The sequence below is a fragment of the Sapajus apella genome, unplaced genomic scaffold, assembly GCF_009761245.1.
Source record: "Sapajus apella isolate SASKATOON/1434 unplaced genomic scaffold, GSC_monkey_1.0 scaffold103, whole genome shotgun sequence".
In the NCBI taxonomy this organism is placed as follows: Eukaryota; Metazoa; Chordata; class Mammalia; order Primates; family Cebidae; genus Sapajus; species Sapajus apella.
The window spans coordinates 6,618,925-6,638,719 of NW_022437043.1; positions in this window are offsets into that span (position 1 = coordinate 6,618,925).

Below are 19,795 nucleotides of genomic sequence, written 5' to 3' on the forward strand. Positions count from 1 at the left end.
TCCAGAGAGACAGGGAGAATGAGAGTGTATACAGCAGCAATACAATTGGGGGGTCTAGAAAGCAGCTTTGGTTTCAGCTCCAACATGTAAAAAAACTTGGAAATCATCATGCCTGTCCTTACAGTAAGAAAGCTGGGTAAGCTAAAAATAGATGGTTTTTCTTAGACCCATCAGAGAATTGAAGTCACAGGACAAATTACTATCCTGAAGTCTGGAGAGGCAGGGAGATACAGAGATTCAGCACTGGAGATGTGCTTACCTAGAATAAAGGCTGGTGACAGCCATAAGTGGTAGGACCACTTACTTGACTAGAGATTTTGACAAATTGCTGGAAACTGAGTGTGGACTAGCATGAGACTGAAAGTACCTGAAGGCCACACTCATATGAGAGGTTCCACACTTTGAGTGTTTCCCTCCAATAACTTCACCAAGTTCTCATGGTAAGGATCTGAGAAAAATCACCCTAAAGATCTGGCTGATGTAGGGGGAAGTGTAGCTATTGTCTAACACCCAGATACTTCTCCATAGCAAAAATCTATCTTTGGGTTGGGGGAATCCTTCATCCTAAGGTAGTACTGAAACTTTATCCCACCTGGGGAAGGAATTTCCACCCCACTCCAGGCTTTCCGAATCACCTAAAGGGGAAAAAACATAGTCAACAGGGAGAAGGCTTAATGGAAATAGTCTGGAAATGCTGCAATCAGAAAGAGGGGAGTTAGGTTCCTGAAGAAAGGATGGAAACATTTGTGTAGGCCACAACCCCCAAGACCCAGGCACACTCAAAGACTGAGAATTAATCAGAAGATTATAGACTGATTCCGTTCCCCCACACCCTACCACCATACCAACAAGCCTCCAGTGTAACAGTGACCTACAGCTAAAAGAAGATACAGACTCTCTCTGAGGAGCAATACAAAGAGAAACCCCAAAGCTAGGAAGAGAGGCAAAAATAAGGACATTGGAGAAATTTGAATCCTCTGGTATCTATAGCTTCAGCAAACATTAAACCCAGCCCATGTATGTATGTATGTATATATGTATCTATCATCTATCAATCATCTTCTGTTGGTTCTGTTCCTTTGGAAAACTCTGACCAATATAAAGGCAGTAGAAATATTTGAAGCAATTATGGCCAAAACCATTCCAAAATTAATGACAGACACCAAACCACAGATTCAGAAAGCTCAGAGAACACAAAGCTAGATAAACACAGAACCAAAGAAAACTCAAAAAACCCACACCTAGATATATACAAACCTCTGAGAACCAGACAAAGTCTTGAAGGAAGCCAGAGAAAGCAGATGAATGTGTAATTGACCTAGCAATCCCAAGAAAGTTGAATCCTAAAATGGCAGTATAACAAGTAGAGAAACAATATGATTTATACCATAAGATTCTCAAAAAACCTCAGGAATTAATGGCACCAAGAACCTCTGAAAGTAAGAGTGATGGTGGGAATAAAAATAGGAGGCTTCGTTGAAAATTTGTTTATGAAGCAGTTAGCACACAAAGAAAACCCCACTATAAAATGGTTTCACTAGTGAATTTTACCAAATGTTTAAAAAACTAACAACGATCCTTCACAAGCACAAAAAATAGAAGAGGATGGAACACTTTCCAACTTATTCTTTGAAGTCTGTGCCCATACCAGAGGTATAGCCTCTGGTACAGCTTCATATCAATATCAGACAAAGATATGACAAGAAAACAATAGAGCAATATACTTTATGAAAAAAGATGCACAAACCCTCAACAAAATATTAGTAAACTAGTTCAGCAGTATATTAAAAGAATTATACACCATGACAAAATGGTACTTATCCCATGGTGTAAGATTGGTTAAATATAGGTACCTTATGACCCATCAATTCTACTTCTAGATGTATACCTTCTCATTACTAATGAGAAATGAAAATGTATGTTCACACAAAAACATGTACATGAATGTTTATAGCAGCAATATTCATAATAGCCAAAATGTAGAGACCACTCAAATGACCTCCAACTGATGAATGGATTAAAAATTTTGGTGTATCTATATACTGGAATATTATTCTACTATAAAAATAATGAAGTACTGATATATGATACAGCATGGATGAATCTTGAAAGTGTCATGCTAAGTTAAAGAAGCCAGTAGGGAGCTGGGGAGAGATAGCATGGGGAGAAATGCCAGATGTAGGTGATGGGGAGGAAGGCAGCAAATCACACTGCCACGTGTGTACCTATGCAACAATCTTGCATGTTCTTCACATGTACCCCAAAACCTAAAACGCAATAAAATAAATGGGAAAAAAAAGAAAAAACAAAGGCCTCATATTCAATGCTTCCATTGATATGAAATATCTAGAATAGGCAGATTCATAGAGACAGAAATTAGATTAGTGGTTGCTGAGGGTTCGAGAAGGGGAAAATGGGAGTGACTGCTAATGGATACAGGGTTTCTTTTGGGGGTGATGAAAATAATCTGGAATTAGTGGTGATTGTTGCAAATATACTAAAACTCACTGAATTGTACACTTTTAAAGGGTGAATTTTATAGTAGGTGAGTTACATCTCAATTTAAAATGTAGATTATAATAATAGAATTTTTCAAAGGGTTGTGAACATTCAGAGATAATGCATGCATAGTCTTTAGCACAATTTGGGGCACCATCCTAAGTGTTCGATAAATTAAAGGTACAATTCTCTCTTGAGGAAGAAGAGGGAGGAGGAGGGGGAAAGAGTAGGAGGAGTAGGAGGGTAAATCAAAATTACAAATGCACATATTTATACTAGGCAATTTCACTTCTAAAAATTTATCCTACAGATATACTTGCACACATGCAAAATGATGTATGTGTAAGGTCATTTTATTGCAACACTGGAAACAACCCAAATGTCTATCAATAGAGGACTAGTTAAATAAATTATTGTATATCTACACAATGGACTAAAATGCAGCTGTTAAAAAAATCAAGTAAACTTTATGTACTGATATGGAATAATTGGCAAGATACATTAAGTGAAAAAAAGTAAAAGGCTGAACAGTAAGCATAAAATACTGCCATTGCATGTGAATATATTATCTATTCCAAAGATATGGTTTCAATTATGCATGCTCTATATGTGTACTTGGTATTAATTTCTGTCCAAAAAACTATGTGAAAATAAATATAACTTCACTTTCAATAATTCATTTCACCAGTAATACTATTTCGGACCTATCCCAGTCTTCCACCAAGATGGTGCCACAATCCTTATATCTTAGTGCCAGGATATGATAGATTGACAGCTAGTCCTCAGTTATTGGTCTACATAGTTTGCCACTGAGTAAATCTTGGGTCATAAAGGCCCCATGGAGTCTGGTGGCTCTCTAGTGAATCCATGCCGTGTTTGGGATTTGTAATACTCTTTCATAATGCTGCCTATGGTACCATCTGTTGAGATGCACCACACAGCAATACAGATAAAACTATGATTATGGCAGATAGATTGATAATCACCTACTATGTACCAGACACTGAGGACATAGCAGTGAACAAAACAGATGAAAATCCTGCCTTCATGGAGAGTATAGTCCAAAGGAAGAGGAGATGCTCAAGTCCAGAATACTTTTACAAGAAAAGTGAAATGGAGGTTGAAGCCCATCTTGGCAGTGGAATTCTAGATAGTATTTGGCAGTTGGTAGAATGAAAAGTGGTACTGAAAATGGGGAAATGGATTAAAGATCTGTTTACGGAAGAACTGAGTCTGTTGCCCCACCCCTGCCACCCCAAATACACACAAGCAGCCCAGCAAAAACCGGAGATCTCTTTTATAAAGATATTATGTCACAAAGGGCTTGAATCACATGGATCTGATGAATCAACAGCATGGAGGGTGGTGAAAGGGAGGGAAGCAATTTCCTTGGGTAGAAGAGCATTCTATCACTGATATAATGTTTAAAAAAAATTTAGATGCGGGCATTACATATGCAGGTTTGTTATATGGATATATTGCATAATGGTGAGATTTGGGCTTCTAGTGTATGCATCACCCAAATAGTGAACATTGTACCCAACAGGTAATTTTTCAATCCTCACCCCCATTTCACCCTCTCCCTACTTGGAGTTCCCAGTGTTTGCATAGTCTTCAGTGTTTGTTAATTATTTCCGTCTTTATGTATCAGTGATATTATTTAGAATTGCTGGTGCTTGGTGAAAATAAAAAGCAGACCACATTTTAGTTGTTTTTATTATTTGTTAAAAGTATTTAAGAACAATGCATCCCTTTATAGCCTTGCCACCCAGCACAGAAGGCTGTTCCTACCACCCTTGCTCCTGATAGGGAATGACAAAAATAAAGGAAAGATGTTCTCTCAGAAAAAATAAATTAATATAAATTAGAGACAGAGTATTTGATACAATAAACTTTTTTTTTTTTTTTTTTGAGACAGGGTCTCATTTTGTTACCCAGGCTGGAGTGCAGTGGCACCATCATGGCTCACTGCAGCTTCAAACGCCCGGGCTTAAGCAATCCTCCTGCCTCAACCTCCCAAGTAGCTAGGGCTACAGGTGTGCACCACCATGCCCAGCTGATTTTTGTACTTTTTGTAGAGATGGGCTTTAGCCATTTTGTTCAGGCTAGTCTCAAACTCCTGGGCTCAACTGATCTGCCCACTTCAGCCTCCCAAAATGCTGGCATTATGGGCACGAGCCACAGTGCCCAACCTTGATATAAGAAACTTACATTGAGGATATTGACTGCTTTACAGTATTTTTCAACAGGTAGCCAGCCCATGAAAATATGAGTGGTAATTGGAAAGGAACCAGTTCAGGACCTAGGCATAGAAAGTGGGAGAAAATGAGGAAAAGAAAAAGGAACATAAGCAAAGAGCAAATGAGAAAATTTACCCAAGGAAACACTGGAAGTATTATAGATATCCTGATGTTATATAGATATCATAGTATCATAATGGTGCAGATGGCATAATGAAGAAATATAAGAGCTCAAAAGAGATAATTAAGATAATGTTTTAACCAAGTTTGTAAATCTCAGAACAAAATAGAAAAGAAAAATAAATTCTAAAGCCACATGAGAAGGAAACAAGCAAACAAACCTCACAGCTAAAAAAAATGGAAACATCGCAAAAAAGCTCAAGGAAATCACACCAAACAAAATGGAAGAGAGAAAATAGCACTACAATTATAAAGAGAATTATAGCAATAAGGTAGATAAAGCTGGTGTGAGAAATCCTTCATCTCACCCCAAATAAAGAAATATTTCATCTCAGCCCAAATAAATAAATGCTGTATAAAATGTAATGGAAATAAGATAGGCATAGCCACATACAATCAAAAAAGGAGATCATGAGTACCAGGGACAAAGAGGGAAGGCAAATTTAGATCAATGACCCTGAGCTGAAGCTGAACTGCCTAAGGAGGGTACTTAGGCATACACTAGCAGTGATAATGATAAGGGGGTCTGGGGACCCTTGAAGACCTCAAGATCCTTTTGGGGATTCTCAAAGTCAAAACTATTTTCACAATAATACTGAGATTTTATTTGAATTTATCTCTTTCTTTATCAAGTACATAGTGCCGTTTTCCTGGGGCTATGATATTACAATAGATTGAATATAGAAGGAGATATGAGAATTCAGCCAGATTTGTAAAAATATAAAACCATTGAATTAAGTGTTTTATATGTTTGAATATATACTTATTTTTCATAAAAGTATGTTATTTATGTAACATGTAATGTGTTTTCAGTATTATTTTAAATGAATTAACAAATTAATATTTAAAAATTTTATCACTTTTAAGTTCTATTGTGGCAAATATTGATAGATAGAACCCACATAAACAAAAGCTCTTTAGGATGTTCAAAGTAATTTATTTTTATGTTAAAATTAACATATAGTAAAATTGAGTTATTTGGCATGCAGTTTAATGAATATTAGCACTTGCATAGGTTCATGTAACCATCACTATAGACAGAATAAAGAACAGTTCTATTACCCTCAAAATCCTTTGTGCTGTTTCTTTGTCACAACTTACCTCCACCCCAATCCCTGACAACTACTGATTTGCTCTCCATCACTATAATTACAACTTTTTGAGAATGTCATATGAATGGAATTTTATAATACGTAACCTTTTGAGACTTGCTTCTTTCCCTTAGCATAATGCCTTTGAGATCCAATAAAGTTGTAGGTGAATCAATAGTTCTTTTTCATTGCCAAGTGTTACTACAGTTTATTTATTCATTCACCCACTGAAGAATATTTGGGTTATTTCCACTTTGGAGTTATTACAAATAAAGCTACTGTGAACACTCATGTACAGGTTTCATTTGAACATTTTCCCAAGGTGAATACACAGGAGTGGGATTGCCAGATCACATGGTAAGTGTGTGTTTAATTTCATAAGAAACTCCACATTTCTTTCCAAAGTGGCTGTGCCATTTTGCATTCTGAAGGGCAAATGTAAGAGTTCAGCTGCTCTGCATCCCTGCTAACAATGGTTTTGTATGTAATTCTTTTTTCTTTTTTTAAAGACAGAGTCTCACTCTGTCACCCAGGCTGGAGTGTAGTGGCACGATCTTGGCTCACTGCAACCCTCGCCTCCCAGGTTCAAGTGATCCTCCTGCCTCAGTCTCCCAAGTAGCTAGCTAGGACTACAGGAATCTGCCAACACTACCGTCTAATTTTTGTATTTTTTTTTTCACCATGTTTCACCATGTTGGCCAGGCTAGTCTCAAATTCCTCAAACTCCTGGCTTCAAGTGATCCACCCACCTCAGTCTCCCAAAGTGCTGGGATTACAGGCATGAGCTACCATGCCCAGCCTGGTTTTGTCAATATTTCTAATTTAGACATTTAAATAGGTGTGCAGTAGTATCTCATCATGGCTTTAATATGTATTTTCTTAATGGCTAATGATATTGATAGTCATTTTTTGTGTTTTTCTTTTTTTTTCTTCTTCTTTTTTTTTTTTTTTTCAAGACAGGGACTTTAGTTTGTCATCCAGGCTGGAGTGCAGTGTTGCCATCTTGACTCACTGAAATCTCTGCTTCCTAGGCTTAAGTGATTCTCCTGCCTCAGCCTCCTGAGTAACTGGGACTACAGGCGTGCACCATGACGTCCAGCTAATTTTTGTATATTTTTATTGTAGGGACGGGTTTTCTCCATGTCACCCAGGTTGGTCTCGAACTCCTGAGCTCAAGTGATCCTCCCGCCTCAGCCTCCAAAAGCTGGAATTACAGACGTGAGCCATTGTGTCCAGCCTCATGTGCTTATTTTATACACTCTTTGTTGATGCAATTGTTGAAGTCTTTTGGCCATTTTTAAATGGAGCTTAAATTTTCTTACTATTGAGTTGTGAGAGTTCTTTATACATGCTGGATATAAGTCCTCTGTCAGATATGTAATTTGAAAATATTTTCTCCTGATCTGTAACTTCTCATATAATTCTCTGAACCGTGTCTTTCACATAACAAAAGGTTTTGGTTTTGATGAAGTCTAACTTATAATCTTTTTTGTTTTATAGATCATGCTTTTGGTGTCATGCCAAAAAATTTTACTTGATCCCAGATTATAGAGATATTTCTCCTATTTTTTTGGCTAAAAGTTTCACACTTTTACATTTAGGTATGTTGTTGATTTTGAATTAATGTTTGCATAAGGTGTGAAGTTAAGGTTGAGGTTCTTTTTTGCATATGAGAGTGCAGTTGTTCCAATACCATTTGTTCATTTATTGAAAATATAATCCTCTCTTCATTGAATTGCCTTTGCACCTTTATCAAAAATCAAATGGCCATATTGGTGTGGGCCTATTTCTGAACACTCTGTTCTGCATTGATCTACATGTGTGTCCCTTCACTAACACCACTCTGTCTGGATTCTGTAACTGCATGGTAAGTCTTACAGTCAAGTAGTATGATTACTTCAGCTTTATTCTTTTAAAAATTATTTTAGCTATTCTCATTATTTTATCTTTTCATATAAATTTTGATATCACCTTGTGATATGGTTTGGCTCTGTGTCCCCACCCAAATCTCATCTCAAATTATAATCCCCACATGTTGAGAGAGGGACCTGTAATACTCATGTGTCGAGGGAGGGAGCTGATTGGAACATTAGGGCAGTTTCCCGCCTGCTGTTCTCATGATAGTGAGTTCTCACAAGATCTCATGGTTTTATGTGTTTAACAGCTCCTCCTTCACATGCTCACACTCTATCCTACTGCCTTGTGAAGAAGGTGTCTGCTTCCCCTTCTGCCATGATTGTAAGCTTCCTGAGGCTTCCCCAGTTATGTGGAACTGTGAGCCCATTACACCTCTTTTTTTTTTTTTTTTGCCCATCTGCAACTGTCTTTTGGTATTACTACACCTCCTTACTTTATAAATTGCCCAGTCTAAGGGAAGTTCTTTGTAACAGTGTGAAAACAGATTAATACAGTAAATTGGCACCACAGAGAGTGGGGTACTGCTGTAAAGATACTTGAAAATGTGGAAGCAACTTTGGAACTGGGTAATGGGCAGAGATTGTTTGGAGGGCTCAGAAGAGGACAGGAAGATGTGGGAAGATTTGGAGCTTCCTAGAGACTTGTTGAATTGTTTTGAGCAACATGCTGATAGTGATGGAGACAATGAAGTCCAGGCTGGGGTTGTCTCAGATGGAAATGCGGAACTTATTGGAATTGGAGTAAAGGTCACTCATGCTGTTTTAGCAAAGAGACTGGTGGCATTTTGCCCTGCCCTAGAGATCTGTGGAACTTTGAATTTAAGAGAGATGATTTAGGGTATCTGGCAGAATAATTTCTAAGCAGCAGAGCATGTGACCTGGACTATTCTGAAAGCATTCAGTCTTATGTGTTTACAAAGAGATAGCTTGAAATTGGAACTTATGTTTAAGAGAGAAGCAGAGTATATAAAAGTTTGGAAAATTTGCAACCTGATGATGCAGTAGAAAAGTAAAACCCATTTTCTGGGGAGAAATTCAAGCCAGCTGCAGAAATTTGCATAAGTAATGAGGAGCTGAATGTTAATCACCAAGACAATAAGGAAAATATTTCCAGGGCATGTCAGAGACCTTTGTGGCATCTCCTCTCATCATAGACCCAGAGGCTTAGGAGGGAAAAATGGTTTCCTGGGCCAGGCCCAGGACTCCTGCTGCTCTATGCAGCCTTGGGACCTGGTGCCCTGTGTCCCAGCTGCTCCAGCTCCAGCTATGGCTAAAAGGGGCCAAGGTGCAGCTTGAGCCATTGCTTCAGAGGGTGCAAGACCCAAGACTTGGCAGCTTCTATGTGGTGTTGGGCCTGTAGGTGCACAGAAGTCAAGAATTGAGGTTTGGGGGCCTCTGCCTACGTTACAGAGGATGTATGGAAATGCCTGGATGTCCAGGCAGAAGTCTGCTGCAGGGGTGGAGCACTCATGAAGAACCTCTAATAGGGCAGTGTGGAAGGGAAATATGTGGTTCAACCCACACACAGAGTCCCCGCTGAGGGACTGCCTAGTGGAGCTGAGAAGAGGGCCACCATCCTCCTTACCCCAGAATGGTAGCTCCATCAACAGCTTCAATGTGTGCCTGGAAAAGCTGCAAGCACTCAACACCAGCTGACGAAGCTGCTGCCCAAGGCCATGGGAGCCCACCCCTTGCATCAGCATGCCCTGGATGTGAGACATGGAGTCAAAGGAGATGATTCTGGGGCTTTAAGATTTAATGACTGTCCAGCTGGATTTCAGACTTGCGTGGGACCCCTTTGTTTTGGCCAATTTCTTCCATTTAGAATGGAAGCATTTATCCAATACTTGTACCCCCACTGTATCCTGGAAGTAACTATTTTGCTTTTGATTTTACAGGATCCTAGGTGGAAGAGACTTGTCTCAGACAAGACTTTGAACTTGGAATTTTGGGTAAGTGCTGGAATGAGTTAAGACTTTGGGGGACTGTTGGGAGGGCATGATTGGTTTTGAAGTGTGAGGACATGAGATGAGGGGGGCAAGGCTGAAATTATATGATTTGGCTCTGTTCTTACCAAAATCGCATCTCAAATTGTAACCCCCATATATGAAGGGAGGGACCTGTAATTCCCATGTATGGAGGAAAGGAAGCGATTGGATCATGAGGGTGGTTTCCCCCTGTTGTTCTCATGATAGTGAGTGAGTTCTTACAAGATCTGATGCTTTTATAAGTGTTTGACAGTTACTCCTTCACATGTTCACACTTTCTCCCGCTGCCTTTGAAGAAGGTGCCTACTTCCCCTTCTGCCATCATTGTAAGTTTCCTGAGGCCTCCCCAGCCATGCGGACCTGTATGTCATTTAAATCTCTTTCTTTTATAAATTACCCAGTCTCAGGGAAGTTCTTTATAGCAATGTGAAAACAGACTAATATACCTTGTAAATATTGACAAAAATATTGCTTGGATTTTGACAGGAATTGCATTAAATATATGGATTAACCTGGGGAAAACTGACACCTTTACTATGTTGAATTTTTCAATCCATGAACCTGATATGTCCCTCCACTTATTTAGGCATTCACTGATTTCTTCCATCAGCATTTTGTGGTTTTTGTTATATACTTTTGGATTTTGGACTGCAATGAGTTCAAAAGAACTCATGAAAAAATAAAGTGGTAAACTCACTGATAATTTAGAGTATTATGAAATCTAGTCTTCTCCAATGCACTACTATTTACTTTAAAAGTAGTCAAATAGCTGCTCTATGTGTTCTGTCCATGTTTTATAACTGTATTTAGTGAAGGAGACACTGTGCAGTTTGCTCACTTCATTTTGCCTAGAACAAAAGTCAATAATTTTTAAGGCTGAGAATCATTACATTTTAGGGGACGAAGTTTTAATATGCTCACAGAGACAAATGATGAGGCCATAAAGCAGGAACTGAGTTCCATCCATTAAGCCATGAGCCACCCTTTTATACGAAGAAAACTGGTAATGTTTCACCTCCAGGGCCAGAAATATGGCAAGAAAGCTCACCATTTGTTTAGGATGATGAATGGAAAAATTGTCATGTCTAAAAGAAAGGGCATATAATTAATAATTTCAAAATCATTAGGAAAATAGGCAGGGATTTTTCTAAACGTGATTAAACTAAGAGAGTCAAGAAAGGGTGGTGGGAGATTAAAATATGGTTAAAATAAAACACAAGAACATTCTCTTCTGCTCATGATGAAGCAAAAGAAACTGAATTTATCTTCTTGTCTTAAACAACTAAAAATGGACGAATTACATAAAACAATGGTTATGAGGCATTGGACATCAGGCGGCAAAGGACATTGATCCTTGAAAGGATGGAAACAAAGTGAGCCCTATGATCATCTCAGCTCACTTTCAGGTCACAGCACAGGCAGGGGGAATCTAACTAGAATCTGGCAGACTCCATGAGTCAAGGAGACAAAAGTGGCCAAGTTCTGGAGACCTCACGTACAGCATAGTGACAATAGTTAATAGCGTATACTTGAAATTTACTAAAAGAGTGGATCTCGAAAGTTCTAAACACACACACACACACACATACACACACACACGGTAAGGTGATGGATGTTAACTAGCTTTATTATGGTAGTCATTCTATAATGTACACATATATCAAAACATCATGTTGTTCCCGTGTTGTGACCATTCTCCCACTCCCTCCCTGCTGGCAATAAAGAGGTGCATGGGAGGGGGTGGGGAAAAGGAAAAAACAAATTACAAAAAAGAAGAACAACAACAAAAACCAAAACATCACGTTGTACATGATAAATATATACAATTTTTATTTGTCAGTCATATTTCAATAAAGCTGGGGGAAAAGCAAGAAAAAAAGAAAATTCAAGAAGGAGGACAAAGTGAGGAGATTCACAGGATAGGGTGTGGGTGGTGAAGAGAAAGAAAGGGAGTAAAGGAGAGCAGTCTGGAAATACAGGGTTCCCTTGAGTCTTTATCTGAATACCAGTTGGCACATGCAAGTGGGAAAATTACTCAAGGCCAGAGAATAAAGTCCAAAAAATGAGCATGGAGAACATGTTTTGGAGCTCAAATAGGGCCTGGGCTTTGGGTTGAGCACTCAGAGAAGTACTGCTTCAGTGGAAGGCAATATTAGCCTTAAACTGCTGCTCTAATCTGTTAGGGAAAAATTAAAAGTAAAATTTGCTGCCAACCCATGAAATACTCTCTATGAATGGTAGAAAAGAAAGAAAACAGTTTTTTTTATTGAATAAGCATTAAACCAGACTCTTTTGCATCACAGGCAATCTGCTAATGAGATTGCAAAAACAGAAATAACCCCATTCTTATGTATGTAATGTATTCATTATAAACATGTTCTTAAGGTAAATGATAAATTGTTCTTATATAAGAGGACGTGACAGCCCTGTGGGCTATACATTCTTTTATAGTTCATCCTAAGTTCACCTGGTAATTGGAGTAGCCATCTGTGCTGGTTAATTACCTTTATCTGAAGGAAATATGAAACTTCTCATATCTCTATGACAAGCAGGTGCTTACAGTTCAGAGCAAAGTACCTAGGCTAAACTCCCAGGATGACAGGGAGATATAGGGCTGCTATCTTCCTTTATGTTTACATTTCAAAGAGATGGCTCCCAGTCCCTTAAGAAAAACATTCCTGAGTTATAAGGCTGGCAAGAGGCTTATTTAGTCTTTAAAGAGATTTACATACATATCAAAGGAACAGAGGAAGGATTCACAAATGTGAAATTTCTCAAGGAAACATTACCAAAAGGGGAGAGAAAAAAGGTCCTCTCCCTTTTGGCAACAAGAAAAGTTCAATTTTATTTTTATTTACTCTTCCAGATTTCATCTTACAAAGATCAAAAGCAAGCTTCAAAAGGATCAAATTCTTTCCAAGTAACTTAACTGCTTCTCAGAAAAAGCTAATAATTATTAAAAGAAAAAAAAATTTCGTACCAAACAATATAAAATTCACAATGTCTCCCATCTAACAAAAAAATGATCAGGTATACAAAGACACAGGAAAATGAGCCATAATAAGGAAAAAGAAATCAACAGCAACAGACCCCAAATTTGCACAGATGATATAACTCATAGACAAGGACATTAAAACAACTTATAAATATATTCCAGATATGTAGAGGAAAGCGTAAGCATGTTAAGAAAAATGGAAGACATAAAAAAGACCCACATTGAACTTGTAAAGATGAAAATATAATGTCTATGATATAAAATAAACTGGATGGGATTAACAGCAGATTAGACATTGCAATAAAAAAAGATTAATGAGCTTGAGGACACGGTAATAAAAATAATCCAAAAAGGAACATTGACAGGGAAAAGTCTGAAAATAAATGAACAGGGCATTAGTGAGCTGTAAGATGACTGCAAGCAGCCTTATATGTGTATAATTTCCAGGAGAGGAGAAAGAGAAGGGCAAAGAAAAATTACTAGGATAAATAATGGCCAAAATTTTTGATTAATATATATACCCACAAATATAAGAAACTCAACAGACTCCAAGCAGAAGAAATATAAAGGTGTCAAAATCAAGTTGCTCAAAAAATAGTAGTAATGAAAATCCTAAAAGGCACCAGAAAAAAACACGCATTATGTACAGAGGAACAAAGACAAAAATGATAGTATATTTTTCATCAGAAACCATGTAAGCCAGAAAACAATGAAGTGACATATTTAAAAGAATGAAAGGAAGTGTTGTCAGCCTAGAATTCTCTACCTAGCCAAAATACTTTCAAAAAGAAGGAAAAATGGAGACCTTTGCAGACACACAGAGGCCGAAACAGTCATCACTAGTGGACCAGCACAAGAAATGTTAAAAGAAGTCCTTCAAGTAGAAAGAAAATATTAGGTCTACACAAAATATAGATAAATATCTACTTAAGGAAAGAAATGAATCTACATAAAGAAATAAAGGGACTGAAAAAGGTAACTATACAGATAAACATATATTTTTTCTTTTTTAAAAAATAGCTTGATTTTTGGAACTCAAACTACATTATTTAGCATATTTTTTTGATAATAAAAATGAGGGGGAAGTTGTTAGTTGTTTAAACTCATGCAAAATTTGGGAGTAGAGTTGAATATGTAAAGCATAAACTCATTTCTGTCCTAAAGCTTTAATTCATTAAGCATAAATATTTGCCACATGCTATAATCTATGCTAGATACTGAGAATACAAATATGGAAATATATGAATCCTGATATCTATGAGCTTATATTAGAGATACTACTTATCTTCAGTGAAAATGAAATTATTTCATATTTTTTCTTTATATTTTCTGTTGTACCTTAATTTTTAAAAAATCCTCTTGATTTTAAAATGAAGTCATAAAGGAGATTAGAAAGCATTTTGAGCTGAATGAAAATGAAACTATGACATATCAAAATTTGAGGGTGACAACTAAGGCAGTGCTTAGAGGAAATCTTATAGCATTAAATACTTAGATCAGAAAAGAAGAAAGGTCTTAAATAAATGACCTAAGCTTCCATCTTGGGAAACCAGAAAAAAAGAAGCAAGTCAAACATACATTAAACAAAAGGATGGAAATAAACAGTGGGGCAGAAATCACTATAATATGAAATAGAAAAACAACAGAAAAAAAAATCAATGAAACCAAAAGTAGATTCTTCAAAAAAATTCAATACAATTCATAAATATCTATTCAGACTAATTGGAAAAAAAGAGTAAAATGCAATTTACTGGTATTCAGTAATGAAAGGGGAATATCACTATGTATCCTAGAGATACTAAAAGGATAATGAGGACATATGATGAACAATGTGATGTCAATAAATCCAGCAACATGGATAAAATGGACAAATAATCTGAAAGACCTAAACTACCAAAGCTCACTCTGAGGAAACAGATAATCTGAACAACCCCGTTACTAAAAAAGAAATTACATTTTTATTTACAAACGTTCTCAAACTCATGGCACAGATGGCTTCACTGATAAATTCTACCAAAAAAATTTATGAAAAAAACAAATTCTACATAAATGCTTCCAGAATATAAAAGAGGATGGAATGAAGTGAACACTTCCAAACTAATGATATGTGGCCAGCATCACTCTAATACCCAAATGAGACAAAAAATTTAAAAACAAAAAACTATGGATCACTATCTTTCATGAACATAGATGCAAAAATTCTTAACAAAACTTGAGCAAATCATCAAATACATTACGAACAAGAGATTTAATCCAAGAATACCAGGAAGGGTTAATATTTAAGAAAACAATCAATATAATTCACCATGTTAAAAGACATTTAAAAAGCCATATGGTCATTTCAGTAGATTCAGGAAAAGCATTTCACAATATCCAACATCCTTCATGATAAAAAACATCTCAGCAAACTAGGACACAAACATGGAAACTTACAGAACATCCACAAAAAATCTACATGTAGTATCATATTTGTGGTGAAAGCATATTTGTGCTTTGCCCCCAAGATCAGGAACAAAAGAAGAATATCTGCTCTCTACTTATATTCATTATTCTACTAGAGGCTCTAGCCAGTGCAATAAAGCAAGTCAAAGGAATAAAAGGTATACAGAGTGGAAAGGAAGAAGTAAAACTCTCTTTATACTCACATGACATGACAGTCATTTAGAGAATCCTAAGGAATTCACTTTATACTCACATGGCATGACAGTCATTAGAGAATCCTAAGGAATTCACAAAAGAAGCTGCTAGGACTAATAAAGGAGTTTAGCAATGTTGCAGTATACAAGATCAATACACAAAGATCAATTGCATTTCTATATATACTAGTTGCGAATTTTCAGGGCCCATTAAAAAAGTCTATGCTATTTACTATAGCTTAAAATATAGGCTGGGCACGGTGGCTCACACCTGTAATCCCAGCACTTTGGGAGGCCGAGGTGGGCAGATCACGAGGTCAGGAGGTCGAGACCCTCCTGGCTAACATGGTGAAACCCTGTGTCTACTAAAAATACAAAAAGAAAAAAAAATTAGCTGGGAGTGGTAGCATGTGCCTGTGGTCCCAGCTATTCAGGAAGCTGAGGCAGGAGAACTGCTTGAACCCAGGAAGCAGAGATTGCAGGGAGCTGAAAACGTGCCACTGCACTACAGCCTGGGTGACATGCGAGACTCTGTCTCGGGAAAAAAATAACTATATATATATACACACACACACACACACATATATAAAACACTTAGAGACAAAAATCTAACAAAATGTGTGTAAGTTCTATACACTGAAAACTACAAAACATTGTTGAAACAAATTACAGAAGACCTAAATAAATTGAGAAGTGTATCATGATCATGGAGCTGAAGGCTCAATATTGTTAGCTTGTCAATTGTCCCCAGATTAATCTACAGATTCAATGCAATTCTAACCAAAATTCCATCAGATTTGTTTGTAGAAATTGGCAATCTGATTTTAGAATCCATATACCAATTCCAGGAACCTAGAATAGTCAAATATAATTTTGAAAAAAGAGAATAATATTGGAATACTTACAACTGACTTCAAGACTTATTATAAAGCTACAGTGATCAAGACAGCGTAGTACTGGCATTAATACAGGTAAATAGATCAATGGACTAGAATAGAGAGTCCAAATAGAGGCCCACAGAATTGATTTTTTACAAGGACGCAGAAGCAATTTATTAGATAAATGATGGTGTTTTCAACAAATGGTGCTCAAATGATTAAATATCCATATGGAAAAAATAAACTTTGAGGCATGTCTTATTCCATACTAAAAAATTAACTCAAAATGGTCACATGTCTATGTAAATAAAATAAAAGCTATAAAACTGCTGGAAGAAAACATGGTAGAATTTTTTTTTCATCTTGGTTTAGGCACATATTTCTTATATATAACACCAAAAGCAGACTCCATAAAAGAATAAACTAGTTGGTCGGTGCAGTGGCACACGTCTGTAATCCCAGCACTTTGGGAGGCCAAGGTGGGCGGATCACCTGAGATCGGGAGTTCAAGACCAGCCTGACTAACATGGAGAAACCCGATCTCTACTGAAAAAACAAAATTAGCAAGTTGTGGTGGTGCATACCTGTAATCCCAGCTACTCAGGAGGCTGAGGCAGGAGAATCGCTTGAACCCAGGAGGCGGAGGTTGTGGTAGGCTGAGATCCCGCCATTGCTCCAGCCTGGACAAGAGCGAAACTCCGTCTCAAAAATAAAATAAAATAAAATAGTAAATTGGATTAAGTCTTCTGTTTTTAGAAAGACATAGTTAAGAGAATGAAAATACAAGCTGCTGGCTAGTATAAAATATTTAAAAATCTATACTCAGTATGAAGAATTTGTATCCAAAATATATAAAGGATTTTCAAAAGCTGAATAGACTAGTAACCATTCAATAAGTCAGATTTTTAGAAAAAAAAAATCCACCCAAAGAAGGCCAAAACGACTTCACCATAGGCTTTTTTTTTTTTTCTTTAGTGAATCTTCGAAAAATAGCTAACCTCAACTTTCTTGGTGAATAGGAAAATGTTACATATTTTTGAGGCTAGAATAATCTTGATGCCCCAAACTGACTGAGACACTACATGAAAAATTTATGGCCAATGTTGATTGTAAGCATAAGTGAAAAATCCTAGCTAAAGTACAAGCAGATTTATTCCCTAATGAATGTTTTTTTAAAACATATAAACCAGTAGGGTTTTTTTCAAGAGTGGCTTAATTAGAGAATCTGCTAATGTAATTCACTACATTAATAGATAAAAAGGAGAGAAACCATATGATTATGTTAGTAGAAAAGCAACTAAAATTCAACATTCATTCATAATTTAAAAACAAACAACAAAACATAACAGACACAGAAGTGAAAAAGGATAGCTACTCCAAACTCACAGAAAACACAGTGCCATTCTTTTCCAACATGATGCTGAAAGGTCTAATGAATGCACTAAAATGACAAAAAGGAAAAAAAGAAAAAGAAGGTAAAAATATAATTCACAGATGATATGGTTATATATAAAATCTATGAGAATCTATAAAGAAACTTAGAATAAGAGAATTCAACAAGGTTGCTAGATACATAATTTCATACAGTATCATTAGAATTCCTATATAGTAGCAATTAGCAGTTAAAATGTAATTGTTAAAGAAGGATCTCATTTGCAGGAGAATAAAACTCTATAAGGTATCTGGGAACAAGTCTAAAACTAATATTTTACTTAATATATTAAAATGATCTCATCTAAAATTTATTTGATCTATTTAATTATTTATACTTTAATCTTCATTCAATCAAAATTTTGAGTACTCACCCCTGTGCCGAGTACTGTTGTTAAGAGATGCAGTGATGAATGAGACAAAGTTCCCGCCCTCGTGAAACTTATATTCTAGTGAGAGAAGGGAATAAGAAATAAAATGAGTGAAGTATACAGCATTGTGGAAAAATAAAGTTAAAAGAATAGAGGACAAAAAGGCTGGTATTTTAGAATAAGTGGTAGAAGGAAAAGGAGAAGACATATAACAGAGACTCAAGTGAAGTGGGGGAGCTTGCAAAGGTGGGGCTAAGGGGGAGGGATAGCTTTTTAGGCAGAGAAAGCAGCAAGGGCAAAGGCCCTGAGGTGGAGAGAGCATGGCAGGTCTAAAAACAGCAACACAAAGTCACTGTGGCTAGAGGAGGGGTGGAGAATGATGGAAGATGAGGTTATAGAGTTATGCATGGAACAGATTGTAGGGTCTTCTTTGTAAGCTATCATAAGAACATAAGGAGTATAGATTTTCATTTGAGTAAGATGGTAATGCCACTGGAGGGTTTTGAATGGAGGAGTAACATAATTTGATTTGTGTTATAAAAGGATCATTTTGACTTTTGTGTTGTGAATAGAATATAGGGTGGTAAGGCTACATAGACTCAGGGAGGCTAGTTAGAACAATATTACAGTAACCAAGTGAGAGATCATGGTGTCTGGGAACAGTATGGCAGTGGTAGAGAAGGTGAGAAGTGGTTCAGTTCTGAATGTGTTCTGAAGAGAAAGCAAAGGGATTTGCTAATACAGTCATCCCTCCATATCTGCCATGGGGGATTGGTTCCAGCTCTCCCCCTACCACAATCTGTGGATGCTGCAGTCTTTATATAAAATGGTGTAGCATTTGTATGTAACCTACACATATCCTCCCGTATACTTTAAATCATCTCTAGACTATTTATAACATCCAATACTATGTAAATGCCACATAATATTTGTTGTTGTACTGTATTTTAAATTTTATTTTATTCACATTTTAATTGTTTTTTCCCCTGAATATTTTCAATCTGAGGCTGGTTATTTCACGGATAAGGGTCGACTGTAGTTTCAACGTTTTTGGCTTGAGTGATTGCAAGGATAGTTTTCCATAGACTGAAATGAAGCATGCTGGGGATGGAACAAGTTTTTAAGGAAAACTTAGGGGTTCCGTGTTCAAAGTGTTGTTTAAGACATCTGTTAGACATCCAAGTTGAGATGTCAAGAAAGCAGTTAGATATATGATCTAGAATTTAGGAGAGAAATTAGGTCTAAAGAGGTAAATTTGGAAGTCATCAGCTTCTTGGTGGTAATTAAAATCAGGAGACTGGATAAAGTAATCTGAGGAATGAACATAAACAGAAAAGAAAAGACAAAGACAACTAAGGACTGAGCACCCTGAGTATTTAAACAGCATGTCAACCATTTTGTCCTTAATCTGTTAGGTTTTTGTATCTAAGTAATGGACCCTGTTCTTTCTACTCTTCAGCTTGATATTTTCTGCATTTGTCAATGTCAGTATGTTTTCCTATAGTTTCTGTGAAAAGCATCACAAGTCTCTTGTTTCTGCCATCCTTAGCTTCTCATTAGGTCAGTTAAT